The following is a 26,315-nucleotide window of genomic DNA, read 5'->3' as shown; positions in this document are numbered from 1 at the left end:
TGAAATCCCTACTAAAGAATGAAGCTCCTCGTCGGAGCGCCACTCTTTATAAGGGATTACTGCCGCAGTTCTGCAGAACCACCGTCTCCGGCTACCTTGTTTAGGAGTGTTTGGCAGCTGCTTTGGTAAATGTTCGACTCGCCATGTGTTTCAATTAATTTGTATAATAGTACAACATACAGTACATGTTTTGTATCCCTCTTACTTTTCTTTTTTTTTGACTGCTATATTATGTTGAAGAGGCTCCGAGGCGTGAGCAATATTTTTGTTTTCCTCGTGAGATTACTTTTTTCCTCTGCGGCTACAAATAAGAGTTAATATTTTTTCCTCAACAAACTATTTTTATCTGAAGATTGGGGTTAATTGCACCGCAGAGAGCTGGCCAGCAACTGTGTTTAGCTGGCGAAGTGGGGAATAAAACCCGTGTTTTGATCCGACCCGGTCTGTGTGAGTGTTTGTGGTACTGTGTGGAAGGTGTTTGGTCGTTACAGCAGCGATCCAAGCGAGCCGACGACTCTTTCACTCTTTTACTTTGTTATATCAAATACTTGGCCTCTGTGGTTCTGCCTCCGAGCAGGAAACCGGTGAAAAGTTAAACCATTAGCGATCTTTTCCCCACGTCTGTTGTGTGTGGAGCTGCTGCAGCCACAACAGCAACGGGTTACCAGCTTCTGCGGAGCTGCGCTCCAGGCCCCGCCCATTTTCGTCTCGACTGCGAATCGGGAAGGAGGGGGAAGTGACGTATGCGTAAAGCAGTCAAAGCCGTAAAGATTTGTAGTTTTTTAGTGTGGCAGAGTTCCTATCATGCTCCTCAAAGTTACATAGTGCCAGTGAAGGCGATACAGACCCCCCCAGACCATGACAGAGGTGTCATTAAACCTGTTGGAAGTTGATGTACCATCACAATGACTCTGGAAATATGATATTAAGGTGGAAAAGTTACGTAGTGTCGCTTTAAGTTAGTCTTTACAAGTGTAAAGTTGGGGACTACATTGTGTTTGTATTTATGAAGGAATGTTACATTCAGGTCAAAAGCTTTTTTTGTGGAAAGTTGAATAAACATTGGCATAAAGCAAGCATATTTTCCCTTTCTCATGTTGTTAACAGTATTAAAAACATAAAAAAAATACCTTAAGGTAATTTAGAACAGCAAAAAATGTGTGAATAAATGTGCAATTAATATGCGATTAATCGCGAGTTAACTATGGACAACATGCGATTAATCGCGTTAAAAAAATAATTTGTTTGACAGCCCTAATTATTATATACGAATATTATAATATTAATATAATATAATATCATTATACTTAATATTATACTTATGACATTATACATTATACTTATGACATATACGTATCTGCGCAGCACTTAGCAACCAAACCAAACTGCTGCATTGCATTGTGGGAAGTTTCTGCTTAGCTAGTCTCCATCAATCCATACTAATAAATTTATCCGGAATGAGTATGGATAGCGCATACGAAGTATGCAATTTCGGACGCAGCCATGGGCTTCAAAATAAAACAGGAAATGACAAAACCGTGACATTCCCAAGATATGCAGTTCCTTGACTGACCACAAGCTTCAAACACAAGTCAATCTTCACTGACCCGAGGTCCGTCTCAAGGTTTTTTTTCCTCTTAAAGGGGAGTTTTCCCTTGCCAGTGTTTGGCCTTTTTTTTTTTTTTTTTTCACTTGCCATTGTTTTTTTACTCAACATTTAAAAATATGTGCTTGGGCGTCACGCTCTTGGTCTCTCGGGAAGCATCCAGATAATATTTGTTTTGTCATTCAAACTTTATAAATAAAATTGGATGTGATTGAGTGTTTAAAAATCAAACTTTACTGCAACTTTATTTTCAGCTGATTAAAAGACAGTTTTGGACTGGATTTCACTTGCCTGATAAGTATACTAGCAGTGAATATTATTTAATTGGTAAAATGTTATTATAAATTATTATAAATGCATGCATGCAAAGATGAACCACCCCCTTGTGGGTAGCAATGGACAGCAGATGTCTGATTGAGTAGTTCTCATTTTAGCTCCAACAATCCGTGTTTCAGGTCTCATTTAAAGGAGCATGAGGCTCCTTTTAAGAAATGAGACTCATTAGCGCCACCTTTCGCCACGACGGCCGTCGGGGGTACTGCAGCCAACAGCGAAGCCGGCACGGGAGAACGGGCATGCAGCGTCATTTGACGTCACATCCGCAGGACAGCGCGGGAAATTCGGCCCCACAATTGCAGCACATTTTGCAGCACACAGCCTGTTCAAGGCAACGGAGAGATACGCTAGAGGGCTCATTCTTTTTGGTTTGGAACGCTTCATCTGACATTATTACTAGAAAACTTAAAACATATACAAATTTTTTTCATAAATCCTGCCTCAATCCTGCCTCATGCTCCTTTAAGTAATAACATTTGAAACAAGATGGAAGGACACATTTAATCAGAATGAATGTAAAGCGATTTTAGTTGGCATCATAAGTATGCATGAACTAGGCAAAAATAGCTAGATGAGGTTACCAAACATTTTTTTTTGTTGGTTAACAGTAAAAATCTTTTTTTCATCTTGTAAATGAGTCTGCATACACAGAATAACAAAATATGCTGAAATTTACAAGAGTCAAATTTACACATTCAAATGTAAACGTACATGCTCATTGGCAAGGTGTACATTTCATGTACACCTTTTTGAAAGATAACATATTTCCCTGATGGTAGTCATATAACTATAACACATAGATACATGCAAATTCTCTGAAGCTATGCAATTCAAGCAACTTAAATTATATACACTTGGGACCCTATGTTTAAAGCAACTGTGAAATCGTTTAGGTGTTTATGGCTGGCAATGAAAAGGATTTATCTCTGTACCACATAAGCAGAGCCTTCAGATTTCCAACTGCTGTTTGATAACTGTGTACGTCTAACAGAGAGCTGAGAGGCAGAAGACACTGACAGCAAACAAGAAGAGGGGAAATTTATGAAAAATATGCAACAGGAGTATCTGTAAATATACCTTGAGGTCAGATTTCTTTGGATCCCCAGTTGTTAATCTAGCCCAGTCAGAAATCCATAAACATGATGTATGAAGATTATTTTCATAAAATGTATACGTTTTCTTTTCTTTGTGGAATTGATAGTATGTGTCCATCAAAAGTACTGCACTAAATGTGGCTTCTCCATTTATAATTCCATGATAACAAACAAATAAAAAAATGAATCATGCTCAAATATCGTAGAAACAAAAAGGGAGTGGTTGTAGTAGTTTGTTTCAACAATTTGGTCTAGAGTTGTGAAAGTGATGCATTACCAGTCCCAATCCAGCCCACACAGCAGGGGGTGGACATTTTTATTTTATTCATGGCAACTGTGTCCAATGCTGTGATGCAGTTACCACTAACAACAAACAGTTATGAGTTGGAGTGTGTCAGTGGTAAATACTGAATAGTACCCATATGTATACTGACTCAGATAGCATTTGACAGAAACCTCTCTGACATCAGCAGTGAATGTTTTAAATAGTTGAATCAATGTGGCTTTGATTTAGCTAGAAATTACTAACTATGTTACACTAACTACACCATGCATTCCACAACTCATGGATACTTTTTGTGCAGTTATTAAAAAATGTACACCATCATCCTGTTGGCTAGTCATACTGACAAGATTATCCAATATGTTCTGGGACATAAGACATTAAATAAGCCTTTTTTATTGCAATATTTAGCAGATTGGGTCTCCCAACATTATATGAGGGCTTTTACTTTTGGTTGGTCTCTTTCCCTTCCTCCCTAACACCGTGTCCACACTGCATGCGACGCGAGCGAGCGTCAGCGTCAAAAACAGTTCCATTGCTTTATTTTTTATTTTTTGTCTACACTGGTTGTGAGCGACGCGGCGCGATGCGGCGCGATGCGGCGCGACGCGGCGCGCCGTTTTGAGCTGGACTTTTGTCGCACGCCCTGCTTCTATTTTCTTCCCGTCGCTCGCTTTGAAAGCCGGTTGAAAGTTGAAAAAAAAAGTTGAAAGCGCTGTAGGAAACAGTGATTTCAATACAAGAACCTCAATAAAGTGGCAGCTGGCTGGAGGGAGATCGCCAAGGAGCTGGAAGGTTCTGATAAAATGATAAGATATAATAAGAATCTTATCTTAATCTTATTAGGGCTTAATTTGTGCCGGATCCAACAAGATCTGGTACCTATTTGGTCATTTCTCTGGTCCTCTGCTTTTTTCCCACATCCCAGTAATGATCTGACATGTTTGCTGCATTTAACACCACGAACACGCCGGTCACTCCAGCTGTTCGCTGTGTGATTGCGTCACCACACTCCGTTATTTTGTTCGTTTTTTTCCCCACTTTGGTCGGACGGTAGACCTGCTTCTATTTTCTTCCTGCCGCCTGCGTTAAAAGTCGGTTGAAAGCGCTGCAGGAAACAGTCATGATGAGGAACGGCTGATCCAGTTAGTTGAAATGAGAAGTTATCTCTATGATTCCTCCTCATTTCACTACAAAAACCTCAATAAAGTGGCAGCTGCTGGAGGGAGATGGACAGGGAGCTGCAAAGGGAGCGCACGGGCGGTTGGTGGGGCGAATAAAAGGCGAGTCTCGGGCGGGTGAATAAAGGGAGATTTATGGTTCCGCGTAAAATCGACGGCGTAGCCTACGGCGTAGTGCGCCGCGTACCCTACGCCATAAGGTCTGCGTTAGTGTAACGCGGAACCATAAATCAGCATTTTAAAAGGCGAGTCTCCGCTGTCAATCAAAACAACGTGGTAGAACGTGGGGCCGATAACGCGTTCAGTGTGGACAGAGCGCGTCCGATGCCACGCAGTGCGGCGCGACAGTCGGACGCTCGCATGCAGTTAGGACAGGCTGTAAGGCTCTCATTTTCTCTTTACTTTCTAATGCTAATTTTAACTCATCTATACAATTTAGTTCAATTCAGATTAATTTATATACAGCCAAATTATGACAAATGTCATCTCAACTCGTCCCAAAAATGTCAAATTTATCCAAAGCGAATAAAATAACAAGAATTATTGCTTTGTTGTTGCCTTTTGTACAGGTCCTGTTTATAAATGAAACTTTTACCTGGTGAAATAAAGGTTTGATAAAAAACAATAATAAAAAAAACCAACAGATTGCATCAACAACTTTGACAATATAATACCCAGTCCTGAGCAAGCGTCAGGTGACTGTGGAAAGGAAAAACTTCCCTTTAACAGGAAAAAACCTCTGGGAGAACAAGAATCAGGAAAGGTGGCCATCTGCTTCGACCGGTTAGGGATTATGAGGACAAAAGAAAGTAATGAACAGCAAAAAAAAAAACAGATCAGGAACACTTGCTTTGGAGAAAGAACACAGGTGTATATCACAGTGGTGTCATTAATAGAGTTGGTGAAATCGCACTGAAAGGTCTAAAGTGTCAGCTTAGTAAGATTTACGTTATAGAAAATGATTCTTCTTCAGGTGTTTCAGGAAAGCATTTACATGGATCTGTTGCTTGACTTGTATGACCTGGCGACGTCCAAGCGCACAAAACTGACCAGTACTGTGGTTCTGACACATGCGTGACCAAACAAACGTGGCCAACATGCACATTACTGAGTGTGGTTCACCCGCATGACACTGCATGTTGATACATATACAATTTAGTGTGAGAGTAAATAGTATGCTGAAAATAACCTTATGATGTGCTACTTCCAGATAAATTTCCAGTTAACAAATGACCAGTCTTTCTCATATCCCATAATGCAGTCAACCACTACAGCAGAAGCCAGACACAGCGGTGACATGACTTTTGGTAGCATACTATATTGTAACAACTGCTAGACTAGTGGGCAGTTCAGGTAGAGTTCTGCTGCAGATAAATGGATACTTCATTCATCCCCAAAGGAAATCAATGTATGTGTTGTGCATAGTATGCAGTCTTGAAAACAGTAAATGATTCAGAAATAGTGCCAGGAAGGACTTATTATCACAGTCGTGGTAGATTTGTAATTAGTCTCATCCTTTTTATATGCAGTAGTGTACTGTATTACCAAGAAGGACCCCAACGCTCAGGAGAGAAAACTGATACTCTTTGGGGAAAAAAAGAACACAATCTTCCCTAAACCAGGAAAACTGTCTGTGTACATGTGATTAGGTCAGATTCCCTTATTAAATTGCCCTCATTATTTGGGGGTACAATCTATCAAAATATGTGCATAACAGGTTGTGTGTGTTAAAGATAGCTAGACAAACAAATACATAATTTTTTTGATTTTTTTGGGCTCTAGTGGCCCTTTATTCAAGTTGCAGACAGGAAGGGGGTAGAGAGAGAGAATGGGGATGACATGCAGCAAAGGTGTACAGGTCGGGATTCGAACCTGCGACCACTGCAGGAGGACTGTAGCCTCAGTATATGAGCCGCTTGCTTAACCATCTGCGCCACCGAGCGGCGAACAAATGCATTTTTAATCGTGTACATTATTCACAGCTAAATGCTGTCACCAGTGATGAAACTTAAGCATGGAAGATCAGTCTAAATAAACATTTCCCTAATTAACTGTATACGGCCTTTTAAAAGACTGAAACAGAAAGAAGTAACAATACAAAGAAGAAAATCTTTGCTGACAGCAAGGTGAATATCCTCATTAGTGAAATTGTTGTACTGTAAATGGTTTTGTCACATTTTTTGTTGTATTATCAAAAATTAAAAAGGAACTGTTAGGTTCTGGTGACTCCAGAAAACAAACTGGTTCCTGCAGAGGAATAATAAAACTGCAGTGATGAAAATAGTTGCAAAGAAATATGAGGGCAAAACAGAAGTGATTGAGGAAAATGAGGACGTAATTCAGCAGGAGGTACATAATTTCATTAATATTGTCTTAAGTTATAAAGTTAATTAATTAATTACTTACAAAATATGCTTCAAAAATTGCTTAATGTCCCTGGCAAGATAAACCTTTAAAAAAGGTGACAAACTCTCACAGTGAGTTTTCTAAAATCACAAGATAATCAGGATATTGGAGCACCACAAAGTAAGGAATTCACTTTTTCATTCCAAGGACAAACATCATCAATACATACAGCAAGATATTTGTCATGCTTACAGTGTAAAATGGTGAGTTGTATAAGTTCAACACCTCTAAAGACTGTTGGGGGTGTTTTATAAGATAAATTATAGTGCACTTAAAGTTAAAGAGTGTTATTTCATATATACATCTTAAGAAAAGCAACTGCATAACATTTATTATTAGGAAGCTTCTATAATTGCTAATTAGGGTCTAATGATTCAATTCAAATGTGCAGAATGGCAGATTATGCAAATAAAATGATTTTTACATGTTTGCATTAACATTCCTGAGAAAGATGTTCATTCCAAGATGTCTTCAAGGCAACATATTGGATATATTTTCCTCTTTGATCCAAAGCACATGATGTCTTATCCTTATAAAAGATCTGAGGCACTGATCATTGGAGATTAATTAAATAACATTTTATTTATATAGCATCTATTACAACATCAGTTGTCTCTAGGAGCTTTCCAGAGACCCAGAACATGACCCCCGAGCAATTATTACATAAACATGGGATTGACCAGTTTAGGCTTGTGTCCTTTTCCTTCACACGATAAATTTCTTTCAAATTATTAGAATCCCTTAATAATATTATTCAATGAAGGAACGATATGGACATTTCCTTTCCAGTGTTTTATCATATCATGTCCTCTGGGCACATGGGATACTGGATACCATGCTATGGACCATCAGTCCTAATGCAAACAGAGCAAGAGTTTTGTTGTTATTAACGGAAAGGAATCTGACTCATTCCAGGTGGGAGCTTGACTTTGTCAAGACTAATCTGTGTCTCTGATTCTGTTTATAAATGTTATGGAAAGAATTTCAAGGTGTAGCCAGGAGCTTTAGGGTGGTCTGGTTCCATGGTGTCAGGATTTCATCTCAGATTTTTGCAGATGATGAGGCCTTGGTGGCAACATAAGGCCATTATACTCAGCTAACACTGACAAAGTTTATAGCGTGAGTGTGAATTTATGTAGATGAGTCAGCATTTCCAAATCTGAGTGCTCTATTCTTAGTAGGAAAATGTGGAATGCTCTGGTTAGGAGTGAGGTACTTCCTAAATAGAAGGAGTTGAAGTAGGGCTTGGCAATTAATCGAAACACTTATTCATTTTCTATACCCGCTTAATCTGGTCCAGGGTCACAGGGGTGTGCAGGAGCCTTTCCCAGCTCATTACAGGCGAAAGGTTGCCAGTCCATTGGCTATATGGGAAAACAATTATACATGCGCCCACTACACCTACGGGCAATTTAGAATCATCAGTCAACCTAACATACATGTATTTGGCCTATAGGAGGGAGCCAGAGCATGTGTGCAGCACAGTCACACTGCCAACTAGGCTTAGCTCAAAAAGAGAGTGATGTAAAATAGAAAAGAGGAAAAAAGAGAGTGAAGCTGTGTCCGTGCAAATTATTTTCTTTTCTTTTTCAGCTTGCTTTTCATTAAAAAAAAAAACTAATATGTCAACGGTTTAAAAGGTTTTATCATTTTAAGTGATGCATGCTTAGGTTTTTTAAAGATTCCACTGGTTATAATTTGCAGCGTAAAGATGACCAGGATTCAGCTGCTGCAACTCAATTACTTCAGGATCTCAAGTAAAGTTACACAACCATGGTGTCTGGGAGGATAAACCCCCCCAAGAGCCCAGAAACACAATTGACTTAATTCTTTAGTGCACACTTGGGAGTTGTCTCTTTCTTGATTGGTCCCCTTCATCAGTAGGTGTGGATGACAGTGGAGTCATCTGGGATGGACATGGATCTTCAGCATCCTCTCGCATCTACTGTCTCATGTTGCATTTACAAGAAGAAATTAATTTACAACCCCTCCGTCATCTCAACTGGTCACATCTACACTAAATCTGCACAAACAATTGTAAGCTATGCTTATATGAAATAGAATGGCTTGTGAGTTATGTTATGTGTTATGTGAGTTAATGAGTTATCAATTGCGATTCCTAACCCTTTCCATTTTCAAAATATTCGGTAAATGACTATAAACAATCTGTGTTTCCCTAAACTTATTTTAAAACTAAAGTACAATAACTAATAATAAAAGGTCATTCCTTGCTCCTACTCTCACGTATGCTTACAAACTGTAGGTTGTAACCTGAAAAATTAGATGCTTGTGGATACAAGCAACTGAAATGAAAGTTCCCCACATGGTTGCTGGACATTAGAGATGGGGAGAGAAATTCTGTCATTTTGGAGAGACTACAGCCATAGCTCTTCCACAATTTGGTGAGCAAGCTGAGGTGATTCAGGGATTTAGTTAGCATGACTCCTGAATCCCTCACTGGGGGGATGTTTCAGTCATGTCCAACCCGGTGGAGGCCTTGTGGCAGACTCAAGACATGCTGGAAAGATTACATTTTTTAGCTGGCCAGGGAACATGTTGCTGCCCTCACAGCAGAGCTGGCGGCTGTGGCCAGGGAGAAGGACATCTGGGCCTCTACTCTTAGACTATCTATCTGTCTGCATGTCTTTGGGTGGTACATTCAATCTTTTATATTCCTAAACACTTGTCCAAGGTCTCATGGCTAAAAGAGAAAATTAAAAAATACAAAATTGAATAAAAGCACATTTTCTTATCATTTCTTATGGAACTGTATGCTGCTGACAGACTTCAGGGTGCAGTTTAAAAAAAAAAGATTATTCCCAAAACAGATTCTTGTCTAGGGCCCACAAAAGGCTAGAAACGTCACATTGATCAATAAATAAGCCACATGAAAAGTTAGAAAAAAACAATTGAGAAGCGAGAAGTGTCTCACTCTTTTCATGATTAAACTAGCTCCTGATATCCTTCTTCCTTTTTACTTGCTATCTCTATGAATACAACCAAAACTGAGCACATTTAGCACATGTAATTAAATGGTTTCAGCACCAATTACAAGCAGTCCATCAGCAGAACTGTGAGTGGTGGTTCAAATTCTCTTTCAGCAGTTGAAATTACATTCAGGGCTGAAGTTCCAGCGATGCGATGCCTCTGCTCAGCAAATGGATAAGAGAAGAAATCTGTCATTATTTAACCCCTTCATCAAGAACCAGCATTTCAAAGAAGCATAAAATCAAAAATGTGGGGTCAGTACATACAGCTGAACTCATTGTAGGGGATTTTATTTGGGAATATTACAAAAATGCAGACTGTACAGATGATATTTTTGGCATCTGAGCCATCATTAAATCAGTAACATGTTTATTAATTGCCCTCGGACTGGAAGTGGCAGCTTCAGCTGAGATGAAAGCTCGTCCTTGGGGCTGCGGCATTGTCGATGATGTGGAGCCATGGTTAGCCTGCAGCCACTTTATCAACTGTCTAGTACAGTTCTTTGTTGCTGACAGATTTATCACCCAGGCACAATACCATTTTAGTGTAGTTCTTGTTTTTTTCCCACCTATGAATTAAAAAGAAAGTGAGAGAACTTTCACCATATACATGCTGTCTTTTCTGTGATCTTGCTAGCTGAGTGCCCCCCCACACACACACACACATACACACACACACACACATACACACACACACACACACACACACACACTGAAGTGTAAGAGTGGCTGAGTGTATCGGTCCTTCTCTTGCCATAATTCTTTTAATTTGTTTAAATCAACCAGAACAGAAGCTTATGTAAGAATTTATTAAAATGATTATAAGAAAAAGTAATCAGAGTACTCTAACAGGTGAGTTTTAAGGAGTTCTTTCTCAATATGTTCTGTTACAGATTTGCCTGTTTTCTGTTTTCAGTGTTCAGGGAACTGTTGACCCACCTTCAGTGCTGCGTTGTGGCCAACAGCAGAGAACAGCAGGTTTGGGACCTTGGGATTTTGCAGAGGGCTGAACCCTGCGGCACCCCAGCAGCAGCTGGGTCCAGTACTGCTGAGCATCCTCCTCAATTAACATCCAGCTGCTTTCCACAGCAGTGTGGGGATAAATACTTGCTTGGCCCCTTTCTTTTACTGTATTTTATATAGTCTAACTGTAGAGTCAAGCCTCACACAGTGAATCTATATGATGTGGTTGAATTTAAACATTGATCAGTGATTAACACCACCTCTTCCAGGGTGCAAAATCTGAGCCAACTTTAAGACTAGGAGACTAGCCAGACTATGGGATGGGCAGCACTAGTTGAGGCGCTCAGGCAGATGGAAGAGGTTGGATCATGACCATGTAAGACATCGTAGGTGAGGAGCTACATGTCTGTGAGTCCTTGAGGAGTTTGCATCTATACCCACTTCATTCCTATTCAGGGTCACAGGTTATGCTGGAGCCTATCCCAACTGTCAGAAGGTGAAAGGCAGCAATACACCCTGGACAATGTTACCAGTCCATTACAGGTTTGCCTGTCTGTTGCACAATGGACCAACCGATCTAATACACATGTACAGAATAGTTTCTTCTTCTTTCTGGGGGGGGCCTCGCTGGCAGTGGGTTGCCTCCCGCCCTCTTTTCACCCTCTGTGGGGTTGCTGGTGGCCTGGGTTCTGGCTTCTTCCTCGTCGGCCTCTGGTCTCGCCGGTTGCCTCCCCCCCGTCCCCCACTATAGATACACTTCAGGTGGAGCTTTGATAGGATTATTACACACACACACATACATACACATAGCCACATAGACATATACACACACACGGACTCACGCACACACACACACACACTCATACCCACACACATACATACACATAGCCACATAGACATATATACACACACACTCACGCACACACACACACATATACATGTATTCATACATGCACACATACACACACATAGCCACACATATACATACATACACACACACACACACACACACACACACACACACACACACACACACACACACACACACACACACACACACACACACACACACACACACACACTTAGCCACACACACTTAGCCGCACATACATATACACGCTCACACACACACACACACACACATACAGCCACTCAGACATATACATATACACACGCACACTAACACACACACACACACACACACACACACACACACACACACACACACACACACACACACACACACACACACACACACACACACACACACACATAGACATACACACTGGCTTGTTCACCTGCATGCTTGCTCTGTAGTTTTTGGGGTTAGTTAGTCGTGGTAGCTTAGCTTTGGGTCGATTGCTGCTCGGGTTTTGGTCGGCTCTGTGTCGGTTTTGTGTTTCGTTTGTGGTTTTTGTTGCAGATTTCTAGTGCTCGACGTGTGCCTCCGTGTGCTCTTGCTTCCCGGGTTAGCAGTGAATGTCACCCCCCCAAAAAAAAAAAAAAAAAAACTCACTGGGTTTGTATGTGTATATATATGTATGTGTATGCGTATGTGTGCGTATATATACTGTACTTTCTTTTCATTAATTTGGGCCTCTTTGTTTCCTCGCATGCAGACAACTGCACCTTGAGCTCTGGCCTTGGGGGACTTGATTTATTTTATAAATTTCCAGTGGTATTTCATTTATTGTTTTCATGGGAATAAGATAAGGATAAAATGCAAGTTCATGGTGTAGTTGAAATTTATATAACTATTTGATAAAAATATAAATAATTTATGTTGATTCTGAGTGACTTTACGAACATCATTTCATGGGGTTTATATGCCTTTAAAAAATTGTTAACAGTAATTTGATTTACGTGCGTGAGTTCAAGGACCTGGAGTTTTCTTTTACTTTAGAGAGGGCCGACCTGAGAGAGAAAAAACAAAGAAGCAAGGTATGGCGGAGTTTAGCTGAACATCACTGTGGAGTCTATGAGTGGTGGACGGTGGGCTGTGGTTGACCAACGTGTTTTTTGAGTGTGTGAGTCAGGGTCTCTAACATGCTTGTGTTTTTTGGTGAGCAAGAGGCAAATTTGGTTTCGGTGAGTCGTATCGGGAGAGAGACGTTGCCGAAGGACGTGTTGCTGCTGCGGAGGAACGGAGGTCTATCGCTGAGAGCTGCTGCGGTCAGAGACGGTTGAGGCCACAAGGAGTCAGGGATTCATCCGCTGCAGTTTTGTCCTGCTGACTTCACCTGCACACGGAGGTACTGGTATCAAGGGTTTCCATCATGAGCTCCAACTAAAGCGTGCCAACGAAAGTAGAAAAAGTGCACTCAAAATAAACTTAGGACTCACTCACAGTGTTGGTAATAATGGCGTTAAAAATAGTGGTGTTACTAACACCGTTATTTTTTCCCAGTAACGGGTAATCTAACTAATTACTATTTCAAACGTGACTCACCTGACTCACCTCAACCTGACTCACCTGACCTGACTCACTCAGAATGAGTCAGGTCGGATAACATCAATTAGATTAGATCATGTCAGTGTATAGTAGTGCGCCACATTTCACTGTCAGTAACGGTAACAAAGTTGTAAAGTTTGAAATAGTAATTAGTTCGATTACCCGTTACTGGGAAAAAATAACGTCCCGGCTCGGAGGGCCTGGCCCCCGTCGACCTGGGTGACCGACGGGGGAGGGTGGGCGCCTACCAGGAGGCAGGGCCAGTACCACTGGCCCTGCCTCGGGCTTCGGCCTCCTCTCCTCCTCCTGCATGACTACATGACTCATGCACGCTTAGGTCCGAGGGGTCGTGGGGGTCAGGGGCGTAGGGACTCTGTCCCACGTGCCCCGGGACTGCCCGCCCCTCGGTTTTAATTACATCTTAGACACCCTACACTCAACACTAACATAACATATACACTTAACAAGGACACTTAGGGTCTTTGGAGGGGGGGGGGGGGGCAAATATGAATATCAAATATGATACCCTGACCTGCCCCTCTCTGTTTTTATCGCATCAGTCACATCCACTCAACACCAGGGGCGGGAGCGGGGCTGGGGTGGGGTGGTCATGGTGCCCGGGTCCTGGCATGGGCTCGCACGCGCTGCCTGGTGGTGCCGGACCCCCCTGGGGAGTGGGGAATGGTGAGAGAATGAGTGTCCATGTCTTTGTCGGTGAGTGTGGGTATGAAAGGGTCCTGCAAGGGAAGATGCACAAAACTTTGGGCCTCCATCAGCAGGACAAAAAAATTAAAAATAATTATTATATTATTATTATTAATAAAATATCTCTATTCAGGATAGTAGAAAATGGATGGATGGATGGATGGATGGATGGATGGATGGATGGTTGGATGGATGGTTGGTTGGTTGAATGGGGATGCCTGGGTCTGGGGCCCTCCGTTGTCGGGCCCGCGTGCGTGTCGCCTTGTTGGGGGGTTCCCTCTCTCCGGGCCCGTCTCCGGTCCCCACCGCTGCCCGTGCGGCGGGCGCTCCTTTGGTCCTGGAGGGCCGCTTTCGTAGAGGCGAGTGCCGGCCCGCCAGTGTCGACGGTCGGGGTGTCGGGGTGTCGACGGTCCCGTCTCTTCGGGCAGGCTGGCCTCTCGCCAGGTGGGGGTCGTTGGCCTGGAGGGTGTGGGCCTCCTGGCCGCATGTTCGGCCCATGCCGGGTGATTGGGGTTCGCCTGGGTCTCGGTCCGCTGCCGTGGGTTCCCTGGCTTTCTCTTCCCGTGGTCATGGGGGTCCCGCACGCGGGTTCCCTCGGTTGCCGCTGGGAGGGGGCGGGCCTTGCTGGCGGGGGGTTTCCTCCTGCCCTCTTTTGGTCCTACGTGGGGTGGCTGATGGTCTGGGTTCGGGTTTCTTCCTTGTCGGCTTCTGGTCTCTCGGGTAGCATGGTTGCACCATCTCTCCTCCACTATAGTTACAGTTCAGGTAGAGCATCGTTTTGGCTTTAGACACACACAGTCACACAAACATACACATCTGCTCACTCACCTACATACTCACTCCGCAGTTTTTGGGAACGATAATCGCAGTAGCCTAGCTTTGATTCAGTCTAAGGGACCTGGAATGATTGCTGCTTATGTCTCTGCCTGCTCTGGTGTCTGTTTGTTTTTTTTCTATTCCAGATCTCCAAGGCTTTCTGTGCCGAGGTGTTTTTTTGCACTTTCTCACTGTGTACTTATACACAGTGTGAAGATGCCTTTTTTTCCCTCCTCCACCGCCCCCCCACCCCCAATTTCACCCTTTCGCTGCTTTGTTCCGGTTTCGGGTCGCTGCTCGTTGTGGTCGACCGGCCGGCAGCTGAGCGGATTTACTGTCTTGTATTGCTGCTCTGTTGTCCTGAATTGCCCCTCGGGGATGAATACAGTTTCTTGAATCTGAATCTGAATTCCTCCATGCAGATCTCCTCTAGAGCAGTGATGTTTTGGGGCTGTAACTGGAAAACACAGACATTCAACTTCCTCCAAAGATTTTCTATGGGGTTGAGATCTGGAGACTGGCTAGGCCACTCTAGGATCTTGAAATGTTTCTTACGAAGTCACTCCTTTGTTTGATGTGTTTGGGATCATTGTCATGCTGAAAGACCCCGCCACGTTTCATCTTCAATGCCCTTCAATGCCCTCAAAATCTCACGAAACATGGCCCCATTCATTCTTTCCCTTACACGGATCAGTCGTCCTGGTTTCTTTGCAGAAAAACATCCCCAAACCATGATGTTTCCACCCCCATGTTTCACAGTGGGTATGGTGTTCTTTGGATGCAACTCAGCTTTCTTTCTCCTCCAAACACGACAAGCTGTGTTTCTACCAAAAAGTTCTATTTTGGTTTCATCTGACCATATAATATTCTCCCAATCCTCTTCTGCATCATCCAAATGCTCTCTAGCAAACTTCAGACGGGCCTGGACATGTACTGGCTTAAGCAGGGGGACATGTCTGGCACTGCAGGATCTGAGTCCCTGGCAGCATAGTGTGTTACTGATGGTAGTCATGGTTACTCTTGTCCCAGTTCTGCAGGTCATTCACTAGGTCCCCCGTGTGGTTCTGGGATCTTTACTCACTGTTCTTGTGAACCTTTTTACCCCACGGGGTGAGATCTTGCGTGGAGCCCCAGATCGAGGGAGATTATAAGTGGTCTTGTATGTCTTCCATTTTCTAATAATTGCTTTTACAGTTGATTTCTTCACACCAAGCTGCTTACCTATTGAAGATTCAGTCTTCCCAGCCTGGTGCAGGTCTACAATTTTGTTTCTCACGCCCTTTGACAGCTCTTTGGTCTCGGCCATAGTGGAGTTTGGAGTGTGACTGTTTGAGGTTGTGGACAAGTGTGTTTTATACTGATAACCAGTTAAAAATGGTGCCATTAATACAAGTAACGAGTGGAGGACAGAGGAGCCTCTTAAAGAAGAAGTTACAGGTCTGTGAAAGCCAGAAATCTTGCTTGTTTGTAGGTGAGCAAATACTTATTTTACCGATAAATTTACCAATTACTTCAGTAAAAATCCAACAATGTGATTTCCTGGATTCTTTCCCCCCATTCTGTCTCTGATAGTTGAAGTGTACTTATGATGAACTAATACTTTTTCGCCCACTGTATAAATGCTTTTCACTAGATTTACTTCACTTTTAGAAACAAATGTTTCTTGCTTTTTTTGTTCTCAGTTCACAATGCAAAATGCTGTACGTCAGAGGATGTTACTGGTTTGACTGTAACAAATCCAATTCACATTAGTCTCGGTAAAAAGCTTTAAGAGGGAGCTTGTCTGGAATCAAATTTTAAAGACCTAAATATTTTCTTTGTTTTGTCCTTGCCTTCTCTTTGTTTCTCATCTTGACAAGGATCAATAGATACTGCAACCGCCTCTGTCTGCCTTGTTGGTAATTTTTAGCACAACCTGCAGATAAATGGGTGATCATTTCATCACTGATGCCATCTGCACACAGAAAAATCAACCTTCAGTAGTTGCGCTGGGGGAGTTTTGATTGACAGGTGTGCCCAGCAGGGGTTTGTCCTGAGGGCTGGATCTTTAATGTTCTCTCAGAGACTAGATTGTTCTTTTTTCCACTGTAGAGAGGAGGGAAACAGATAAAGAAGCAAAGCTTTGGGGAAAAAGCTGTGCTCTGCATCCCTAAATCCCATTTATACATCTCTTTTTAAACAAAATTTGTCAGAAGAGGCACACTGAGGTTTGGCTGATCATTTTTCTTAGCCATCCCAGTTGAAATGTTTATTTGAAAATCTTCTTGTATCAGTGTTCAAAGCCGTGCTGCTTTTTTTTCTTCTTTTTAATTCTGCCTCCTTTAAACGGAGTTATCCAATTACCAAAATGGATCCTGCCAATTCACCACTTAATCATGAGTCACATTTCAAAATTGTAATACATACAAGCGCTTAAAATGAAATGTCAGCCAAGAAGACATATTGTCATTACTTTTCACTTTTCAAATCCAACACACCATTAAGCTCTGTCCACAGGCCATAGATAACTTTCAACAGCTTTTGTCCTTCCAGTCCCCGCAAGGAGATGGAACCAATGTTATAGCCAGCGATGCAGGGTCACAAAAGACGAGATGGGCGCACACTTCCTATTTTCTGCTTTTGCCTTTCCATGCTCCACCGGACAGTTTGGCTCTCAGAGCGGAATTCTGCCTCAGCCTCCATCCATCATTTTCTTTTCATCTTTGAAAGGAGAATAAAGGATGATGATTTCATCAGACTGCTGTCCCTGACACTAGACCCATCTGATCTTCTACTCCTCTTTTGTTTTCTTGTTTTCATCTTACCATGTTAAACTTTGCGCTGTTACACGTACAGCTTAGGTTCAATCACTGACATATAGAGCAAACAATCCGTTTCAACATCTTGTCTATCGAACTTTCGGTGACAGCAAACTTGAATATATTTAACTTCAGTTTATACAATGTATTTTGTAAATACTGTATATGCATCAATAACAAACATCATACCCAAATATCCTCCTGTTAATATCTATGAGAGTTGTTATAAATCTGGATGACTTTGTTGGTACCCTTCCACTAAAGAGAGAAAAGAAAGGGAAAAAAACCCTCAGTAGACACCAAATTAACCTGAAGCTGAAAAAAAAATAATAAAAAATAAATGTATTAAAAACTGACTAATGAAAATCAGCCATTGCTTTTGAATTGATGTTCAATCATTTCATTCAAGTAATTAAAAATAATCAAAATAAATCAAAAGAATCGTTTAAAATGAAGGTGTAATGAAACCTTCCGTGACAATTAGGTTGGTATCTTCAACTTAATATTTTGTTTCAAATCCTTTTGTGGCAATAACTGCAATCAATTGTTCAATGAGACTTCTGCCCCTGTGGACAGGTATTTTGGTCCACTCCTCATGAACAAATAAGGTTGGAAGAGTTTCTTTTCCAGACTGCAGCTTTCAGCTCCTTCCTCAGATGTTTGATAGCATTTGGATCTGGGTTCAAAGGTCACTTCAATGTTTTGTTCTTGGTAGTGTTTAGCTGTGTGTTTTGGGACATAATTGTGTTGGAGGACTCATGACCAGCGATTATGATCAAGCCTTATAACACTGGGTAGCATTATTTTTGCTCCAGAATGCCTTGATAGTCTTTAGATTTAAGTGTATCTTTCAAAGATTTAGGACACCCTAATAACAGGTGAAAATGGTAAATGGTGTTTCTTCCATGTTTGACAGCACAGTTTTTTTTCTATGTATCTTACCAAAATGTCCAGGTTTTTGTCTCATTTGTCCAAAAGACATTCTCCCAGAAGCTTTGTGGCCTGTCAATATGCATTTAGACAAATTCCAGTCTGAATTTTAATGATTTTGTTTCAACAGTGGATTCCTTCTCGGTCACCCACTTTGGCTTAAACAGTGATGAATTATGTGATCTGACACAATATACCTTGACCTTGGGGTTCACCTTGAACCTTTTTTGAAGTTGGCTACCATTCATGTTGTCAGTCTCTTCAATTTGTCATCTTGTTGGCTACAGTCCTGCAGAGCACTAAACTCTTGAATGAAATCTGAAATTGTTGTCACAGGAATATCAAGCTGCTTGGAGATGGTCTTATAAGCTTTACCTTTAACATGTTTAACATGTCTATAATTTTCTTTGCAATCTCCTTGGAAAACGTTCTCCGTTAGTTTCTATCTATCTTTTTTCAGTATGGTGCACACCATGATAAACAGTAGAATAGAGTAGATAGACTGACTGACTGCAAGACTAAAAAACCTCTGATACTGATTACATGACACACTTTAGTTTGAAATGTCACTATGGTCAAATTATTTCAAATCCTTTGTCAAGTTATTTGTCCATCCAGTTTCATTAGTTTGTTCCTTTTAAATTATTCTTTTTTGCCATAGTTCAAAAGTAAGGTCTGATTTTTCTTTTTTTTCTTTTTTTTCTTTTCATGCTAGTATTGTGGGTTTTTCTTTCTTGAAAGGAAAGGTAAGAACTTTGTCCACATGGGTATCTGCCTAAGGTAAAATGCAAAGTGCAAATGTAGGCAAACAAATAATCACCAGGATAGCGACACATCTCGCAACCAGCCAACATTTGGAGGTGTCCTGGTCCAAATTACAAATGGATCTCAGTCATCTATGAAGAATCCTGTAATGGGGATTAAGGAAGGTGAGTATTTCTATGAACGTAGCCAGATTACTTGGCGCATCGAAGCAGAGTAACAATCCTTGTGATTGTTGTCGCTAATGAGACATGGAGGTTTTGTCGTAAGAAAAACATGTTGAAAAGGATTTCTACTTTACTACTCTTTACTATGACTGAGAACATGGGAGTGCGCCTCACCTCAAAACAGGGTTTCATAAGTTTCTTCCAGCTGTGGAGATTTTTTTTGCAATCCTCAATAGTCACTTGACCAGCATAACTAATCCCCTTTCTGCTAACAAACCTTGGCAATTTAAAAAAGGGCCTTTAAAATTATGTGTCCTGAAATGTAATGTATTATACTATACTATATATATATATATATATATATATATATATATATATATATATATATATATATATATTAGGGCTGTCAAACGATTAATTTTTTTAATCGCGATTAATCGCAGAATTTCAAAAGTTAATCGCGATTAATCGCATTTTGAATTGCATGTTTAAAATTCTGTTATTTCGCATTTCAAGGCAGTTTTAAGCCCCTCATGTAAATCATTTCTTACCATTGTGTCTTAATTGGGAATCAAATGAACACAAAGAAAGAATTTCCTTTTTTACCTTTTTTTTAATTTTCTTTCAAAAAAGTGCCATGTAGACCAACTTAAAACACTGTCTACTAAATACAGTTTTTCAAATTAAACAAAGTGCCATATAGACCCACTTGTCTATTTCAAAATAAAAAATACAAACATACAGCTTAAACAAAATGCTATAGCAGTGTGCTCATGAAACCATGGCTTAGAGGTAGGAAACAACTTCAACAACAAGTATTAAGAGGAATAAAGTAACATAGTGCTAACTTTAAGAGCTCAATATATCAGGTCACTCTCTTATGCTACTTCAAAAATAAATAATAGCACCATTAGCAAAACAACCATACTAATCCTAACTTGAAATAACAGCAATCAAGTGATATGTAACACTGGTGTGAAATTTGTAATTCGCTTATGACAAACAGAACAGTCCGAAACATAGAAAGCCACAGTAGGATATTTGTAACATTTCCAAGCTTCAAATGAAGAATGTAATCCTCATAATTCACCTGTACAGCACAGGGGGGGGGGGGGGGGAAACAATGTCCCAATGACTGTAAAGTGAAATGAAAAACAAAACAAAAAACAACTGAATTCATTAGACATGAAATCCTGAACTGTCTGAGTTCTAAGTTTTCTCTCCTATTTCTTTTCTTTGAGCCAATTGCTAACACAGACCAGCCTGGTGACATTATCAGTGGACAGTGCTGCTCTCTTCTTTTGCAGAATGTGACCAGAGAGTGAGAACAGTCTTTCACATGGTACCGTCGTTGCAGGTGTAGCCAGATATTTTTGTGCCAGAGGTGCCAGGCTTGGGTAGGCCCCTGCGTGTCCAGACCACCATTTCAATGGACAAACCTCTATGGAGATGCTGGGCTCACCTCTGTACCGATCCACAGACATGTCAGATGCAGGGTCCCCTTCTTCATCTGAATCTGACGCAGCTAACAGGAGGCTCATCTTCTTTTTAGGTGGATCTGGCTCTGTTTCTCTGTGAGGCTCAGACTGCTGGGAACTCTCTTCTTTAATTGACTCCCAGACTCCTTCCCTTTCAGATCTGGGAAGGCATTTCAGATGTTTAAATCTGGGGTCCAGCGCCGTTGCCACTTTCAACCACTGGACATTGGTGCTTTCTTTCCGCTTTGACAGGTCAGACGTGAATGCCGCTTTAAAACGGAGCACATAGCCTGCATCATCGTCAGAACCCTCCATCACTCGGAACAAATGGCACAGTGCAGGCAGGACCACAGAGCAGGATATGTACTGTTCTCCTCCCAAAAGCTCCGTCACATACCTGCCATAATAAAGTGCAATTAATTGCCAGTTATAAAAGAGAGAAAAATAAGGAAATCCTGCACACTGTTAAGTAATAAAATTTAGAAATTCATTTTTAGAGCCTAACAGTGTGTAGGCCTTCCTCCTTTTCATCTTGCAGTGTTTATATTCATATAACCACTACAACTGTTGAAACTAGAACAGCAGCATGATTTACTTTTTGCAATAAATTACCAGTGATCAAAGAGAAAGTAATAAATCAACTATTTTATCATTTTCATATCATTTACAACAAAATAAATTCAAAATATTTGTTGTTGTGATTTTTAAGTAGCTTACCTGCACGGTTCAAGGAGTATTTCAAGCTTTTCGATCTTCTCCAGTTCAGCATTTGTCAGCATGGCTGGTGTGCTTCTTTGTTGATGAAGCTCAAGTGTAGCTCTGACTGCATCCTTGTTTCTGAGAAGCCGGGTGATCATGCTGACAGTGGAGTTCCACCTGGTGGAAACATCCTGGATGAGGGGCTCCTGTTGCTGTCCAGACTCTTCTTGTTGTCGTCGCAGTTCTGCTGAATTTGCTGGACTGTGCTTAAAATGTCCGACAAGTTTGCGACATTTTGCCAAGACATTCTCAAGACCACTGTCACGGATTGCCATGGTGATGGATCTCTGTAAACTGTGCGCAATGCACGGCATGTGTTCGTATGGCAGGAGTCTTGCTGCTGCTGTCATATTACGGGCACTATCGGTGCCAATTGTTGTCTGCTTCCCTGCGACATTCCACTGCTCTGCAATTTCGGAAAAATGTTGGGCACATGTTTCTGCGAAGTGCCGTTCTTCTGTATGTCGAACCGTTAAAGCAAACGAGTGCAATTTCCAGTCAATGTCTATGTGGTGAGCAGTAACTCCAAGATAATTGTGGTTGCTTACCGACGTCCAGTGATCCCCAGTTAATGCCACACCATTTGCATTTTGCAGGAGGTTCATTTTAGCTTCTTTCTCAGTTTCATATAGCTCCTGTATGCGTGTAACAATTGTTCCCCGCGAAGGTAAGGTGTACGCTTTGTCATAACATGCCAGCCTGATAACATCCCTAAGACCTGAGTCTTCTACGATGTTGACTGGTCTGCAGTCAGTTGCCACCCATTTAGCGATCGCTTTAGTTAACTTCTTCGACGTACTTTCATCCAGAGGTCTCCGGCGACTCCCGCACTCCAAAATGGTATTTTGGTGGAGCTGGGGTTCGCTTGGCTGGGGTGTGTCTGCTGCACCTGGGTGTTTAGCTTGAAGGTGGTAACTCAAAGTCGATATACTGCGGTGGTAGTTAAATTCCTTTTGACAAAGGTTGCATCTTACTTTTGACCTGTCAACTGAACCGTCTAGACGTTTTTTATAGTTAAACAAGCCGTTCAAAACTCCAGTAGCACTCTTTCTTTCCATCACGGTAAGTTTATTTTAGGAAACAGCAAACATGGCGCTACAGAGCAGTCTTCTTCTTCTTGAGGTTTATTGGCGGTTGGCATCCAGTTTTTTCCGGTGCATTACCTCCCTCTTCTGGATCATTACAGAAGAGTCGACTACGGGTGAGTAGAAGGGACAAAAAGGTTTGCGATTAAAATGCGATTAAAAAAAAAAAACGCATTATGGATTGCATTAATCTAATCGCGATTAACGCGTTAACGCTGACAGCCCTAATATATATATATATATATATATATATATATATATATATATATATATATATATATATATATATATATATTTCTTTGCTCGAGGGCATATTTTTTAGTGGCGTAAGTTATGACCATTAAATTAAAAAAGAACACAACACATTCCTAAAACTTTGCTTTAAGCAGCTTGACTTGACAGAAAAATCCTGCAATGCTTTAAAGTCACTCAATGTAGCAATGCCCCAGATCTGCTGTGTGTTGAATATAGAGCCACTAACAATACTTTGCTAACAAGTGGGAACGATCCAGGACATCTTTTAATACCGCTTTTTCCCATTAGAGATACACTTTGTTGTGTCTTATACCAGAGGCTGACATATGCTGCCTTCATCTGGTGAAAAGTGGTTTTGCTACATCAAGTGGCATTTGATTTCTTCTTACAAATGTTGCATAATTTAAATTGGGAAGTCTCTGGTCTTATCAATGAAGTTATCAAATTGAATACATCAGACAAGTATTGTTAATAAATCAGATGTGAGAGAGTGCTACATTTCCGTTATTTTTGCTATAAGTTTTTGTATTGTAAACTTAGATGCATGAAGTGACAGTTTGGGGGGGGCGGGGGGCGCGACATCCCCCTTTTAACAGAATGAAAAGCTCCAGCAGCGCCAGATACATGAAAAACTGCCATCTCCCTCATAAAGAAATTCACAAAAGTACTGTTCAAGTATGCCAAAAGGCCAGTCGTCTCACTCATTGATTGCATCACTAGGTGATTTTTGCTTTTGAGACATAAATCCATGAGAGACTTGAGGTTAAAGCCAAATGTCCAAACTTGACATCGACCTTAATATGTACAATAGTTTCTACAGTGAAGAGGTATATGTAACTTACAATTATTTACATGGAGATGAACTGAAATTCCATTAACTATTTTTTCCCCAGATCTTTCTTCATGACTTGCTAGACTCATTGCTGCAGATAAAGATGAACCTCTGAACTGAATATTCTCTTACCAAGAAATGAGAGCAAACTCTTCCAATTAAATTTACACATAAAACTTGGATTCAAATGAGTATGTTCTGTTGAAGCGAGATGAGCTTTTACTGTGGGAAGTATTTCCCAATGTATTGCTCTGTTATTCTTTTACATTGTGGATACATTCTAGATTGTGGACATTTTCTAAGTTATGTGTTGAAGACAAAAAGGCTGTAAGTTTACACATTGATTTGATCAGTTTTGGATTTAGAGACTATTCAGCTGTAACAGGGTAATACCTCCCTCTGTTAAAATATTTTAAACTATTAGAAGGGTTTTGAAGGGAGAATTCAAAGTGTAGTAACAAAGGACGCTTTTCATTTATGAATGCGTTTATTTGGCAGGAGACGTGAGAGCGCCATAACCTTAACAAGCCACTGACTGAGTCTTGGTGGGAGTCTTAGAAGTATTTTATTTATTCTGTTTATGCATCCTTTGCTTTTATAGTGCATCCAAAACTAGCATTCTGATGAGCTTAAATATTCTATTTAATAAAATTATTGCATACTTTCTATCATGTGCTTGAACAAACTGATGCATTAATCATGGTTAAATGGGATGCTGCCAAGTGGCATGACTTCAAAGCTAATTAAGCAACTAAATATAAACAGAGAACCAGGCCTTCAGGCAGTACACCTCTCGATACCAAGCTTTAATTGGTGGCTTACCGGGAAGTAAAAAACTTTATAAAGCATCAGCTGGAGCCTAGCTGGACTATTAGGCCTATAGGGTGATGTGCGGGCTACACACAAGGCAGGCACCCAGTGTATCACAGGACAGATGAGACAAACAGATGAGACAGACATCCATGCAAGGAAAGAAAGGCATAGGGAGAACATATAAAAACACCATGTGTGAAGGCCTCAGCTCTCATACCTTTACATCAGTAATTGGTATTAACACAGCACAATTATTAACTTACCACCAGGAAACAACTTCTAATTCCACTTGTCTCTTCCAGTGACGTGCCATGAGTTTCATGGTTGGTGAGGCACTGACTCCTTTAGGGTAGGATTTACAACTATATAAACCCAATAGGGTAGCTTATTCAATTGGCTACTGGTTATTTCATGTGTCATAAGTAGGGGTGTAACGGTACATGTATTTGTATTGAACCGTTCGGTATAGCGTGTTCGGTTCGGAACGGAGGCGTACCGAACGAGTTTCCACACGGACATATTAAGTAGAGGACCGCACGTTGTGGAGCAGAGCGCTGCTGCAGCTGCACATGCAGTTGCGCTCACACGAGAAAGTATTAAGATTAAAGAAAAAAGCACTAACTGATGAAGAACTAAAGAGCTAAGCACATAATTGTGACAAGTCCAGTGTTTCCCCTACCATCGAGACCCCCCGCCAGGCCTAAAAAAAACAAAACAATGATCATTTACGTTTATGAGCGCCTCTCCAGCGCTGTTCTGCAACGTGAGTCAACCTGCTTCGTTGCTCAGTAATGCCTGAATTATGGTTCGGCGTTAAATCAACGCAGATCCTACGCTGCGACGTGCACCGTACGGCCGCGTACCCTACGCCGTAGGATCTGCGTTGGTGTAACGCGGAACCATAAATCAGCCTTAACGATGCGAGTACCGCTGCTGAGAGCGCGGGCATATTATTATACATTATGGGATGTATAGAGTTTGTAGCCAGCCAACTATGGCGCCGGCCAAAAAAAGAAAAAATATTGCGGGCGACAGACAACATTATATAAAGAAATGTTTCTGCGAGGGGCACGGTGGCGCAGCTGGTAGTACAGCGGTCTCACAGCAAGAAGGTCCTGGGTTCGATTCCCGCCGGGGGACGCTGTGGGCGCTGAAGTGCGTGTTAGTTCCCCCATAACTTCAGTGCCCACACCATGGGTGGGGTTGGCGAAAGGATCTTTCTGTGTGGAGTTTGCATGTTCTCCCTGTGTTCCCCTGGGTAGCTAGTGTGAGCTACCCTCACAAAAACATGCAACACAGTCCTGGGCTATACATGCCCCCTCTGGCCAACCGGGGCGCCAGATGGGATGGGATGGGGTGGGGAGGATCCGGCCAGAATAACGTGATCCTTCCACGCGCTACGTTCGGCCGGAGAAGCCCCACCCTGTCTGGTGAAAAGATGCGTCACTCCTCAGGTTAAGGAGGAGACCTGAGCTCAGTGCAGGGCCCTCCCGGGGTTGGTAGAGGATGGCAATGCCCAGGACTGTCAGTAGGTAGGAGCACGGGGTGGTAAAAATGGGAAAAAAACCGGGATAAAAATATTTAAAAAAAAAAAAAGAAATGTTTCT

This window comes from Cololabis saira, chromosome 6, assembly GCF_033807715.1.
Source record: "Cololabis saira isolate AMF1-May2022 chromosome 6, fColSai1.1, whole genome shotgun sequence".
Classification (NCBI taxonomy): Eukaryota; Metazoa; Chordata; class Actinopteri; order Beloniformes; family Belonidae; genus Cololabis; species Cololabis saira.
This window is presented reverse-complemented; position numbering follows the sequence as displayed.